The following is a 13,054-nucleotide window of genomic DNA, read 5'->3' as shown; positions in this document are numbered from 1 at the left end:
CTCGCCCTCCCTCTCAGAGCGTGCCGTCCAGACTCCCTGTCAGCCGAGGAAATGCAGCCACCCCCTTGCAAGAGTCGAGGTTTCAAGCTAAGAATGCCGATTAAATGTGGATCGGGCAGTAATACTTTCAAAGGTCGTAATTATAATTTTATTAAGCTGTGATCAGGGAGATAAGATAAATGTCATAGAAATGTGTTTAATATTGGATACATAGGATATTAAAGAACAATTATGAATTTGTGTTTCTGGTGTACATGAAAATTTGGATTTGTGTAAGGGCGGGCAGAAGCAGAGCCTAATTTTTTATCTGCTGGATGAGAAACTGATTTTAATTCTTTCCCTGCTAATTAAAGGAAAATTAGAAAAACAAACGATTTGCTACAGCACTAAGTACGTTTTGATTACTTATGGATATAAGCAGTTATCTGGGTTTCATTTATTTACCCACGGAAAGCCTAACGATAGGTGAAATTACGAGTCGGGTAATGGGGAGGGACTGTGGGCTTACTCAGCTGAGGGGGTGAGGTCCGTGTTCCCACCGATGGCTGGGACGTGAAGTCGAGGTGCTCCCCCCTCCCCCGTTCACGCAGCGAGGGCTGTGCGGGGAGACAGCGGACGCACTGGGTTGTTCGAGAGGTGATGAGAGAGTGGAGGGAGCAGAGTCAGGCTCGAGGTGCCAGGGGCAGCACAGGAAACTTCCAGCGGGCAGCTGGGCGCTGGGGTTCAGCTCAGGAAGAACACCAGATCTGCAAGGAGGAGATAGGATGACAGCTTGATGCGGGGAAGGGGGGTCGACAGAAGGCTTTGTTTGTTTGTTCGTTTGTTTTGGCTTAAAACAACCCAAATTTATTACAGTTTTGGAACCCAGAGCCAAAATAGGTCTCAAAGGACAGAAATCAAGGTGTGGGCAGGGCCACACCCCTTCCCAGAGGTTCTAACGGAGAGAATCCAATTCCTTTCCCTTTTTGGTTTCTGGGGCCACCTTGGTTTGCAGCCCCTTCCTCCATTCTCAGAACCAGAGTGGCTCCAAGTCCTACCCATGTGGCCTGGTTCTGTCGTCATATTCCCTCTCAGCTTTTTTCTTTTTTTAAACCAAGGGAAGAGTAGCGTGTACGAGGCAAAGAAGGGAAGCACGTGGATGGACTGAGACAGCCTGGGGAGGAGGGGGAGGTAGGTGAGGCCAGAGCAGTGCTGGGTGGGTGTGCACCCAGAGGGGGCCGGCCTCCGGGCGAGGCTCAGGGGGCAGGCATGGAGAGGAAGAGAGGAGAGCAACCTTCAAGGGCGAGGGAAGACTTCAGTCCCTCTGGAGTGACCATGGTCCTAGGGAGAAAAAGGGTAGGGCTGCAGCTCAGAACCAGGTGCCTGAAGCAGAACCTTGTGGAAGGGGGGGGTGGGTAGAGTTGTCCTTTCGGGTGATGGCCGGAAAGCCAGCCACGGGGAGATGGTCTGGATGGACACAGGGCTTGGTCCTGCTTTGGGATTTCCCAGCAGGTGGATGCCAGGGGATGGCCTAGGGCAAGGCTTTTGAGGCTGGCTGCACCCTTGACCTCCTGGGACCTGAAACCCGCTGAGGCCGGGGCCCCACCCAGCTCAGTTACATCGGGTCCCTGTGCTGGGGTCTGCTTTGGTATTTTTACTTTTATTAGTTTTTTAATGTTTATTATTGAGAGAGAGAGAGAGAGAGAGCGCGCGCGCACATGTGAGCAGGGGAGGGTTAGAGAGAGAGGGAGACACAGAATCCGAAGCAGGCTCCAGGCTCCAATCCGTCAGCACAGAGCCCGTCGCAGGGCTCGAACTCACGAGCCATGAGATCATGACCTGAGCCGAAGTCGGACGCTTAACTGACTGAGCCACCAAGTGCCCCTGAGTTTGGTATTTTTAAAAAGCTCCCAGATGATGGCAGGGCCAGTGAGGCTGAGAGCTGCTGGAGGGACAGAAGGACACATACTGTCAATACACCCGGGCTTTTGGAGAAGCTGGAAGAGTATGGGGATGAGGGAATGGCACTGAGCAGGCCGTGGGGCATAGGCGTGGGCACTGCCACGGTGCCACGGTGGGGCGCAGGCGTGGGGCACATCTGTAGAGCTGGAACACGGGCTTTCAACGAGTCATATCTGTGAACTTATTTAGAACTTTTGCAAACGTATCAAAACTGAGTCTCGTTTGGTTATTCATTTAATGCGTCACCTTTATAACATGGTTGAGCAGTACAGGATGTGTTGAGATTTGAGGTGTCCTAGAAATTCAGGCTGTCCGGTCACCAGAGAGAGAGAGAGAGAGAGAGAGAAGAGTCTCTGGGGACTGGGGTCCAGTCTGGGCTGCGATGGAACCCCCAGCCCGGAAGCTCATTCACGCAGTGAAGGTGCAGCAATGGCCAAGTGTGTGTGGAAAACAGGAGCCAACGTGCGGGGCCTGGCAGGACCTTGAGCGCACAAGGTGATACCAGGACGCTGCCAGCTTCTCAGGCCTGGATGATGGCAGTGTTTGGGGACAGCAGAAGACTGCATACTTCCCCTGTCTGCCATACCCCCATTCCCTAGGACCCAACATCTGCCTGGCATACAGAACATGGGTGCAAGGAGACTGCCAAAAGAACATTCTGGAAAGTCTCTGCAGGGGCCATTTGTGAAGGGTGGTCCTAGCTTACTGGGTGAGAGTGCAGCTCTGGGACCCAGCTCAATTGTTACCTTTGTGGGCTAATCACATCACTCCTAACTCTTGGTTTTCATATCCTTTTACGGAGTCTAATTAGGGGCCCCACCTCCTAGAATTAAGGATTACAGGAACAGGTGCATGCAAAGCGTTCTTCAAAGTGCGAGGCGGGGCGCCTGGGAGGCTCAGTCGCTTGTGCTTTCCGACTCTTGATTTTGGCTCAGGTCATGATCTCACGGTCATGAGATGATACCACGCATTGGACTCCTCGCTGAGCCTGGAGCCTGCTTGGGATTCTCTCTCTCCCTCTCTCTCTCTCTGCCCCTTCCCCACTCGCGTTCCTGGAAGACCCTGATGGCCAGTGAGGCCTGCAGGCTGACCCCTCTGGGTCGCTTCTCTTGGATGAGTGGAGCACTGGGACGGTGCCCCCCTTCTGTCAAGACTCTTTGCCATTTGCCATTCACAAAATCGGGTCCCTAGTTACGATTCTCCGGCAACAAGAGTGGATTGCATCGATTCCTAGAGAACCAAACAGTATTGGGTTGGCGATGGGTCTGATGTGGCCTTGACCCCTCATCCTGCCTTGTGAAGGGAAGACCTGGCCATTCCAAACCCCCCCCACCCCCCCCACCCCCCCCACCCCCCCGCCGCACTGCCCTGGCTGGAAGCAATGTTTCTTCTTTCTCCTCTGAGCTTCCTCACAGCCCTGAGTGCGCGGGTAGGTTAAGTATCTGCTCCCCCATCCTCCCAGGCTACTGGCACCTGGTGGACAGGCTCACACCCTTGCTTTTCACCTTCACCTTGGCACTTGCTTAGCTCATCCTCTGACGCTCACTCACGGTTCAGGACACTAATGAATGAGGGAGTGTCTCCAAATAGCCAACCATTAAAACTGGTGCTTTTTTTAACCTTACGATTTAAAAAAAAAAATTTTTTTTAGCGTTTATTTATTTTTGAGAGACAGAGACCAAGCGTGAGCAGGGGAGGGGCAGAGAGAGAAGGAGACACAGAATCGGAAGCAGGTTCCAGGCCCTGGCCTGCCAGCACAGAGCCCAACGTGGGGTGCAAACCCACGAACTGCGAGATCCTGACCTGAGCTGGCATTGGCTGCTTAACCAACTGAGCCACCCAGGTGCCCCGTAACGTTATGATTTTTTAATATTTTTTTAATGTTTATTCATTTTTGAGAGAGAGAGAGAGACAAAGTGAGAGCAAGGGAGGGGCAGAGAGAGAGGGAGACCCCGAATCCGAAGCAGGCTCCAGGCTCTGAGCTGTCGGCACAGAGCCTGACGTGGGGCTCGAACCCACGAAGTGCGAGATCGTGACCTGAGCCGAAGTCCAACGCTTAACCAGCTGAGCTGGTGCCCCGAACCTAATGATTTTTAACAAAACGGGCTTTTTCCATTCTAGAAACGGCAACGATCATTTTGCTTTATAAAGCTGTGGCAGGTGGGTAAAGACGGCTCTAGGGGGGCGCCTGGGGGGCTCAGTCGGTTAAGCCTCCGACTTCGGCTCAGGTCACAATGTCGCAGTGCGTGAGTTCGAGCCGCGCATCGAGCTCTGGGCTGATGGCTCAGAGCCCGGAGCCTGCTTCCGATTCTGTGTCTCCCTCTCTCTCTGCCCCTTCCCCGTTCATGCTCTGTCTCTCTCTGTCTCAAAAATAAATAAACGTTAAAAAAAAAAAAAAACGGCTCCACAAAGAGGACAGCGTTTCACCGAGGCCACATTTAGGGAAAAGAATGCTCCGGTTTTTCCCCTCTGAAGATAGGTACTCTTCAGTTATTTATATTTAATCACTGTGATAACAACTTTTGCTCTGAACTAAATATATGCAGAGACGCATTTCACAAGCCCCCTCCTCCTCTGGGCTGGGAGAGCAGGGAGCCGGCTTCCTCGGGCTCTGCGCAGTGGCCGGAACCATCTGCGCGGTGGCTGGAACAGTCTATAGTTTAAGTCCCCAAGCCCTCAGGTGCTACACAACATTGATCAGACTCAGAAAGTGTTTTTTTCAAAAAAAGCACGTATGTAACAGACATCTTTTATCCTTTCCCTTAAAAGACTGGACAAAAGCCAGCTTATTGTTTTTAAACGTCTGTACCGCACCCCCCCCCCCCCGCCCCAGTTTTTGGAAATCAAAGAAACTCATGGTAACTGATGTCCAAGGAGCAGACTCGAACCTTAAAGGCAGCTGAGCGACTGACTACTAATGGCCCCATAAAGCACTGCCCGGCCTTCACCTAATGCCTAATTACTCACCGGCATGCCTTTGCGTCGCCAGTGTCTGCTCAAACAATGCAGCCAAACAAGGTGGAACTGTGTCCATTTATGGGCAAGTCAAAGACCAATAAATAAAAAGTTTAATTTCCTGATTCCCTGAAGTCGATGGGGCTTAGAAAATACTCCCCAATCCTTCCAACAATGTCTCTCAAAACACCGTGTGACCAGCCACCTCGTCTCACATTTCATTGCTCATAAAAAGGAATCAGATAACGCTAAGTGAAAAAAAGGACACGAAGTGCACTGTGTTTACAGCTAAGAAACTATCCGCTTTGGGCTGAGGACTGGAACCCTACCATCGTTATCAGACCTTCGTGATGGGCGCAGGATCCCGGGAGATGGCTTCCCCTGTTTTCGAAATTTTCTGCTATCTTAGTTTTACAGCAAGCCCCCAAATTGAAAGTGATCAGCAAAATAATTAGTGAGTTGTTTATCAGGTGCTAGTACTCAGGACCAGCTCATCACATGAGGGCTCCGATGTGAATGAAGCAAACCAACCGAAAACTGAGAAATCCATTCAGGTATCCTCGGATTCCGTTTCTTAGCTTTCGTCTGGAGGGCTGTTGACTCCTGAACAGGTATCTGAAGTTCCTATCACTAATAAAAAGTAATCCTTCCTTAGGTCTTTGTTCCTTTTTTTAAAAATTTTTTTTTCAACGTTTATTTATTTTTGAGACAGAGAGAGACAGAGCATGAACAGGGGAGGGGCAGAGAGAGAGGGAGACACAGAATCCGAAACAGGCTGCAGGCTCTGAGCAGTCAGCACAGAGCCCGACGCGGGGCTCGAACTCACGGACTGCGAGATCATGACCTGAGCCAAAGTCGGATGCCTAACCGACCAAGCCACCCAGGCACCCCTACTTAGGTCTTTGTTCTTATTGAATTCTTTTTTTTTTTTTATTTATTTTAATGTTTGTTTATTTATTTTGAAAGAGAGGGGGGAAGAGAGAAAATCCCAAGCAGGCTCTGGACTGTCAGCGCCGAGCCCAACACGGGGCTCGATCTCATGACCCGTGACATCATGGCCTGAGCCAAAAGCAAGAGTTGGCCATTGAACTAACTGAGCCACCCAGGCGCCCCAGCCAGTTACGGAATTCCTTAAGGTAATTAATGATATTTGGGAAACTTTCCCCTCTGTAAGTATGATATGGGAAGATGAGGCAGTGAACTGGGGGTGTGATTCCAGGTCTAGGAAGAAAATGGGGAGAAACTAGCCGGGCTATTCACATGAACTGTCTAGAGAGAGCAGACTGTGCACAAAAATGGACAGAACCGATTCTGACCCGTTTCAGCCCACACCGTCGGGCTGAGCAAGCCGACATGATCTTCTCATCCCGGGACCACGTCTGAGGGTCTCACCGCTGGGCTGCTGCGGGGTCTGCTGACGCGGGAAGAGGTGGGGACAGAACATCAGCGGGGCTGGTTCTCTTACCCTGAATTTTTTCAACCGTTTCTCAAATGGGGGTCCTCAACGTGCCTCCCCGGCCCTTCCCCCTTTTCCGCCTCTTCCCTGCATGCGTTTTGTTGGCCAATCACTTACGCAGACAGCCATGGATTCGGAGGTCCCACGCGAGGCATCAGAGATACGACACGAAGAGTCGCGTCCCTCTTGGAATGCCAGCCTGCTTCAGAAAGGTCTCTCCAGTACTTTCCTCCTTTCCATTCCCACCAGCACTGCCCCAGCCACCCCTGCTTTTCAGCTTCCGGCTGTCATCTTTTGGCGTACCTCTTGCTTCTTGGATGGCCACCAAACACAGAGGGATTCTTCTAAAATTTACCCAGGTGCTGGTGCCCTTGCTTAAAAACGCTGAAGACTCATCTCAATGGATCGAGTTCAGCCTCCCTGCCATGCCCATTAACTACCACACCCACATGCCACCAATCAGGATACTGGTACCTGTCATTTCCCAGGCAGATGGCTCCTGTTGACATACTGGCCCTTGGCTCATGCTTTCCCTCTACCTACAGTGCTCTCCCAAACACCCCACAGAGGAGGTCCTGGATGCCGTTCACCTGTTGTTCAGGACTTAGCTCCAACTTCACCTTCTCAGGATTCTCCAACTCTCCAGCCCTGCCCTCCGTCAGCTCCTTTCTGACCACAATGCAGAATGTTCCAGATCAGGGGTGAGTTCTCTGTCCTACAGTTGACGGCCACACCGTGAGGGCTTCTGGCTACACCGCTGTCCCGAGAGAGCTTGTGGGTAGTGAGCCAATACCAGCGTGTGGTCTTCCTGAATACGAGGCTATTTTTTTTTTCCAGAACCAAAACACTTATATTTTTAAAAATGGAAAACCTGAATTAAGACTTGAGTTACATTCAGATAATTATAGGCAGCAGTCAATTTTCAGATTAAAGGAGGTTCCATTCGTTGAGAAAGCATTCTGACCCCACCCTTCCTTCAGGGTATCTGATTATGGCTTCGATGTCTGTTTCCAGGGTTACTAGTTTTTTTTTTTTTTTTTCTTTGAGATGTTTTTTTTCTTTAATGTTTATTAGTCATTCTTATTTCGCCCAGAAGTCCTTGATGGAATCTCTTAAATTGCAGGTGGAGGCGGGGGTGGAGAATGGGGGTCTGGGAGGGAGACGCCTCAGAAGAGAAGAGAGAAGTCCCCATTCCTCCCTACCCCCCACCCCCACCCTGACCACCTCCCACCCATCTGTGCTGGCATCCCTCCTCTGCCCTCCCTTTTTCCTTCCAGAGCTAGATCCCGGAAGATCTCGCCTCTTTCCTCGGATGATTCACTCTATTTGGGACATCTCCCTTAATCATTCTCCCGGACACACTCACGCAGGAAGGAGAGGGGACTTCAGTGCCACATGCTGGCCGGGCGGAGAGCATGCCAGGGCCCGGTGCATGGAAGTGAAGGCAGTCACACCTTACTGAAAAATAAAGCACAGTATAGGTTCATTATTAAAATGTGGGCAGTCTTCAAGATGACCCCAGTGATCTACGCCTCCTTGTGTTCATGTTCCCTAACATACCGCATCGGGGCTGGTCCCTTGTGGTCAACAGAATCTGGTGGAGGCGACCCTATCTGACTTCTGACGCTGGGTCATAAAAACGGGCAGAGCTTCTGCCTGGCATTTTTTCTCCTGGGGACACTCACCCTTGGAACACAGCCACCATCCTCTGAAGAAGCCCACGGGCCCTCACGAAGAGCCACATGCAGAAGAAACTCCCCGGCGTCCGGCCAGTCCCAACCCCCGGACAGCGAACGAGCCTTCAGATGTTTCCACCCCACGGCCTTTCAATAGTCCCCGCAAAGCCCCGGCCAGAGCAGCCCCTGTCTGAATTCCTGGCTCACAGGTCGCTTGTTTTGTACCATCACATTTTGGGGGGTCACTCGTGAGGCAGTCCTAGCAGCTGCAGCAGGACAGTGAAATGGATTGAGCTCCAATGACGCCGTCACCAAACGTGAGCGCCCCTTGAGGGCTCTACGCCCTAGCAGACGTGGTGTTCAGCAAGGGCTCGTTGGAAGGATTCGGGACGATCTGGGGACAGGGCTCTGTGGTGAGTATTCACGGCCATTCAGGACGCTGGCTGGGGCACCCCATTTCCGAAAGTCTTGAACGTGCACGGTGGGCGGCCATACAGACGAATACCACAAGAGGGCAGGTGTAGATGCTGAACTAGGGTTTCGTGGACTTCACCTTCTCTCATACTGCCTTGTTTCCCCCCCTTTTGCATTTCACTGATGATTTTGTTTGATATCGATCGCTGCCCATGGATCAGCTCCATTTTGAAGAAGTGAATCTACGTTTCAGAACCCAACCTGATCCAGGAAGGAGTGCGGTCGGAGAGGCTCCCTAACAGTTAATTTAACAATGCCGTATTTGTATTTCTTATAAAATATATTTCTGTAATGACAACACCTACGATTTCATTACGAAGAAAAATTGAGCTGCTATTTTTAAATGTCAGTGGGATAAACATTTCCTGACTTTATATCACTGCGTGAACGCAGATGTGCTATTTACTCAATCTCATTTATTTCATAATGGGATTAAATAATGCTTCATTATTTCATAATGAACAAAGTAATATTGTGATCTCGAAAAAAAAAGAAGCAATTACACTTACTTTTCCTTCACCTCGGAACCCCTTCCCCCCCTCCATGCATTCTGACATTAAAATGAACTAATTTGTTGGGTAATTTAAAGTCGGCTCAATTTCTCCGGGAAAGATGAGGAAACGGGCGTCTCAGACCCTGGGGTTTTTCTGATTACAAATCGTCTCCTCAAAACATTTCTTATAAACTTCAGGTAGCCTCGCCCCTCAGAGTGCATCTCACCGGCTATGCGGACAGTGCTCTTGGCGTCTGGTCAGCACCTGTCTCTGCAGGCTGTTCAACCGCACCTCCGGAGCCCATAGTGTTGAATCATCCAAGCCTGATCGGCACCCCCTCGCCCCCCGCAGCGTGCCCCTGCGGAGCCACCGGATGGGGCCACGGAGATCAGCAGGCTGCCAGTTTGGATGCGTAAAGTCGTGTGACCCCGGGCACCTCAGCAGCCTCTCTGAACCTCAGCTTTCCTCTCTGTAAGATGGACCCATGCTTCTGTTTCTCTCCAGGGGACGCTGCAGGGACTGAGAGAATGGGCCACAGCTCTGCACCTGGGGACGTGTACATGCTGCCTGGGACAGCAGACGCGGGGCAGACAGCCAGCTAGTGTTCTTTTTTACTGCCCTGCTTTTGGTTCTGTAACAACCTTTATGGATTGATTGATTAACTGATTTATAATTTTTTTAATGTTTATTTTTGAGAGAAAGAAACAGAGCGTGAGTTGGGGGTGCAGACAGAGTGAGAGGGAGACACAGAATCCGAAGCAGGCTGCAGGCTCCGAGCTGTCAGCACAGAGCCCGACACGGGGCTCGAACCCACCAACGGCGAGATCGTGACCTGAGCCGAAGTTGGACGCTCAACCGACTGAGCCACCCAGGCGCCCCTATAACAACCTTTACAGATGACTTTGAAAGCAAAGATGCTACGTCTCTCTTCCTAGCTGTGTGCCACGCATGACCTCCCTAAATGCTTCCAGAAGCTTCCTCCGGAACAGGTGCTCCTTTCTGTGCTTCTCTACTGCATCTGAAGGTCCAGCTATCATTCGGGAAAAATTCCACATGAAGGAAGCCTTCCCTCCCGTTTTCCCGCTCGGGGTTGGCGGAGACGGTCTATTACAAGAGGCGGCAGTTTCTAAAGCGGCCCATCTTCCACTTTCAACTCTGAGTCCACATGAAGTCCTTTCAAACTCTGCTTCCTCCAAGGTCAAACACCCCAGGTCAGATGTCTTCATAGGGTAGAGTTCTGCAATGGCACACTTGAACTTCTTTCCCTTCCAGGTGCCAAATGTTTCTTACCATTACACGGTCTGAAATACATAGTAGTACAAGGTGGTTGTTTCTTTTTTTTTTTAAGGCACCAATAACTTGCATAACCTTTAACCCATGGTCAGCATGAGGAAGGTCTGGACTCTTCTTTAAGGGCACTAACTCCATCATGGGGCTCCGCCCTCATGACCTCCCAAAGGTCTCATCTCCAAACAGTATCACATTGGGGATTAGGGTTTCAACATAAGAATTTGGGGAGGACACAAACATGCTGTCCATAACAGTATATCAACAGCCTCCCATTTCCTGAGATCGCAACAGGATGGCGCCCCCTGGAGTTGTACGACGCAGCGACACACAATTTTGGCGCTCAAACACTGGTGAAATAAAAGACATGATAAATCATGACATCTCTGATTCAAAAACATTTTAAGTATTTTTATTAACCATTTTTATTACCGTTTTATAAAAATGCAAAAGGCAATGCATAAATTTAAAAAAATGGCATTTTCAATTAAAGACATGCTTTCAAAGAACTTAAGTTGATGGATCTTTTTTTTTTTTCCTGAGTGACTTTAAGCATGACTTAAATATTCTAATAGGCCAATGGCTTATTGATCAGAAAAACTTGGGTATTAAATTACTGGCTGCATACTGCCCTAGGAATCCCATTTGTCTTTGGATTTTAGGGTGATTAATTTCACAAAGAGGCAAGCTATATTTTCATCTTTGTAACATCTAAAAGCACGATCTGATGTTCGTTGTTCTTCTGAGCAGTGATGTTCCAAAGACGCGTGTCTGGACCCACGATTAAGCATTTCAATTTTGTGGCAAGTGTCAATAGGCTGCAAATTCAGATCAGTGAAAAACGTCTCACTTTACATGTTTTTTTGTTGTTGTCGTTGGTTTTTTTTTGGTTGTTTTTTTTTTTTTTTTTTTTTTTTTGGTCTCATTCTCTCAAGCTTCTTCTCCTACTAGAGATACAAAACTCAACAAACCCTGTCGACTCCGGAAAGTAGCAAAGAAGGACTGAAGTTAATTTAGTGCTTGACGTGGGACCGGGGACAACGTGCCAAGGTCACATGATTCTTTTATTTGGAATCCCACCACCCTGCGCTCGGTGCCTCCAGACTCCCTGCTTCCGCTCTCCGTCCTGCGGCTGCCTGGGCCCCAACCAGCGGTGTGCGTGTGAGGGGGAAGCCAGAGCCCGCTGGGCCTCTCGGGCTCCGGGCCACCGGGGTTCAGCCCGTGGGGACCCCAGGGCGCCGGGGTCGAGGTGCGGGCTCTGTGGCTGTCGGGGCCCGGCCGTGAGTCTCCCCTGGCACTCTGCGGTCTCACTGTTGCCGCAGGCCCCGGGGCCCGGCAGCCTCGCCCCCCCAGAGGCCCTGCCTCCCCCGTCGCCCCTCTTCTCCCCTCTCCGTGGCTTGTCCTGTCGTGGCCCTCAGCACCCGAAGAATCCCACCAGGACATCTGCTTTCTGCGCTGGCCTTTGACTTGTCATGGGGAGGGAGAGGCCTTAGTCCTCACTGTATCGTCGCTGCTGGCGTGGGGCAGGGACGTCACCGATCAGCGGGCTGAATGAGTGAATGAATGAATGAACGGATGGATGAGCAGAAAGCACGTGGGCAGTGTGCATGGAAGAGCTTTGTCATCAGCAGAGCGGCAGACGACCAGTGAAGCACAGTCATCGGTGATGACCATTTTCTTTTTAGTCGTCAGATTCAGGGCCTCGGCCCGGGTCACAGCCGGCGCCCAGAAACGAAGGCCGGAAGGCTGGGGGAGCCCATGGCTGCAGGCCGGGTGCCCAGGAAGCAGACTCAGGAGGACTACAGAACGCAAGACGCTAGACTAGGGAGAACCCGAGGGCCGGGGGAGGACGTGGCACCCGCCAGAGGAGGAGAGCTGCGAAGCGGGTGGCCCGATGACGGTTTTGGCTGTCCCTATGGGGAGCCCTGAGCTAGGACGGCCCTTCGGACCGGTCCCGACTTGGGTCGCGACAGCTTGGCCTTTATCCGCTGCCCTGGTCAGACGTTGGGTGTGGGTTGCCCCAGGAAGGGGCGTGAACTTGAGCGGAGGTGTGTGCTTTTGGGGTCTGGGCAACCCACCATAGTGTCCACTACACCAGCTCTTAGGGGGTCCACGACCCAAGGGAGCCTGTTGAGAGCCGAGGAGGCTGGGCTTGCCAAATCCTTCGCCGGCAGCGAAGACAGGCTTCAGTTAGGAAAACACAGCCTAGCGTATCCACGAGAGTCGGCCGCCAAAGTGCCGGCAAAGACTGGGCCAGGTGCCAAGACCCTCAAACACCGGGGCAGGGCCTCTGGGGTGCTGGCAACGTTCTGTCTCTTGCTCTGGGTGTGGGGGTTACCCTGGGTTGCGCTCTTGTGACACGCTGACTTCTCTATATACATTATGTAAATTACATCTCAATAATGCTGTTCAAATTATTTTAAATGTTTGTAACAAATGTGTCAGGGTTAACCTTCCAGTCTGCCTCCCATTTCTCCTTTCAGAAGAGAAAACATTAGTGGGGTTTTACGACACGATTCTGCCAGCCCCCAGATGGGAACAAATTATTTTAACACGAAACTATGAACTGAGCCAGAACATCAAAATTCTCTCTGGAACGAACCTGATCTTCACTCTACGTGTGGACACCTCTCCGTTCTCCGCGTTAGCCCATTATTAGCTTGCATTTCACTCGAAGGAACATTTAAACACTTTTATGGGGGGGGGCGGAGTCTGCACCATTTTCAGTCCCTCCCAGCGCGCCCTCATGGTGCACCTGCTCCGCCAGGGAC

The sequence above is a fragment of the Acinonyx jubatus genome, chromosome D2, assembly GCF_027475565.1.
Source record: "Acinonyx jubatus isolate Ajub_Pintada_27869175 chromosome D2, VMU_Ajub_asm_v1.0, whole genome shotgun sequence".
NCBI lineage: Eukaryota > Metazoa > Chordata > Mammalia > Carnivora > Felidae > Acinonyx > Acinonyx jubatus.
Note: the sequence above shows the minus strand (reverse complement) of the source record.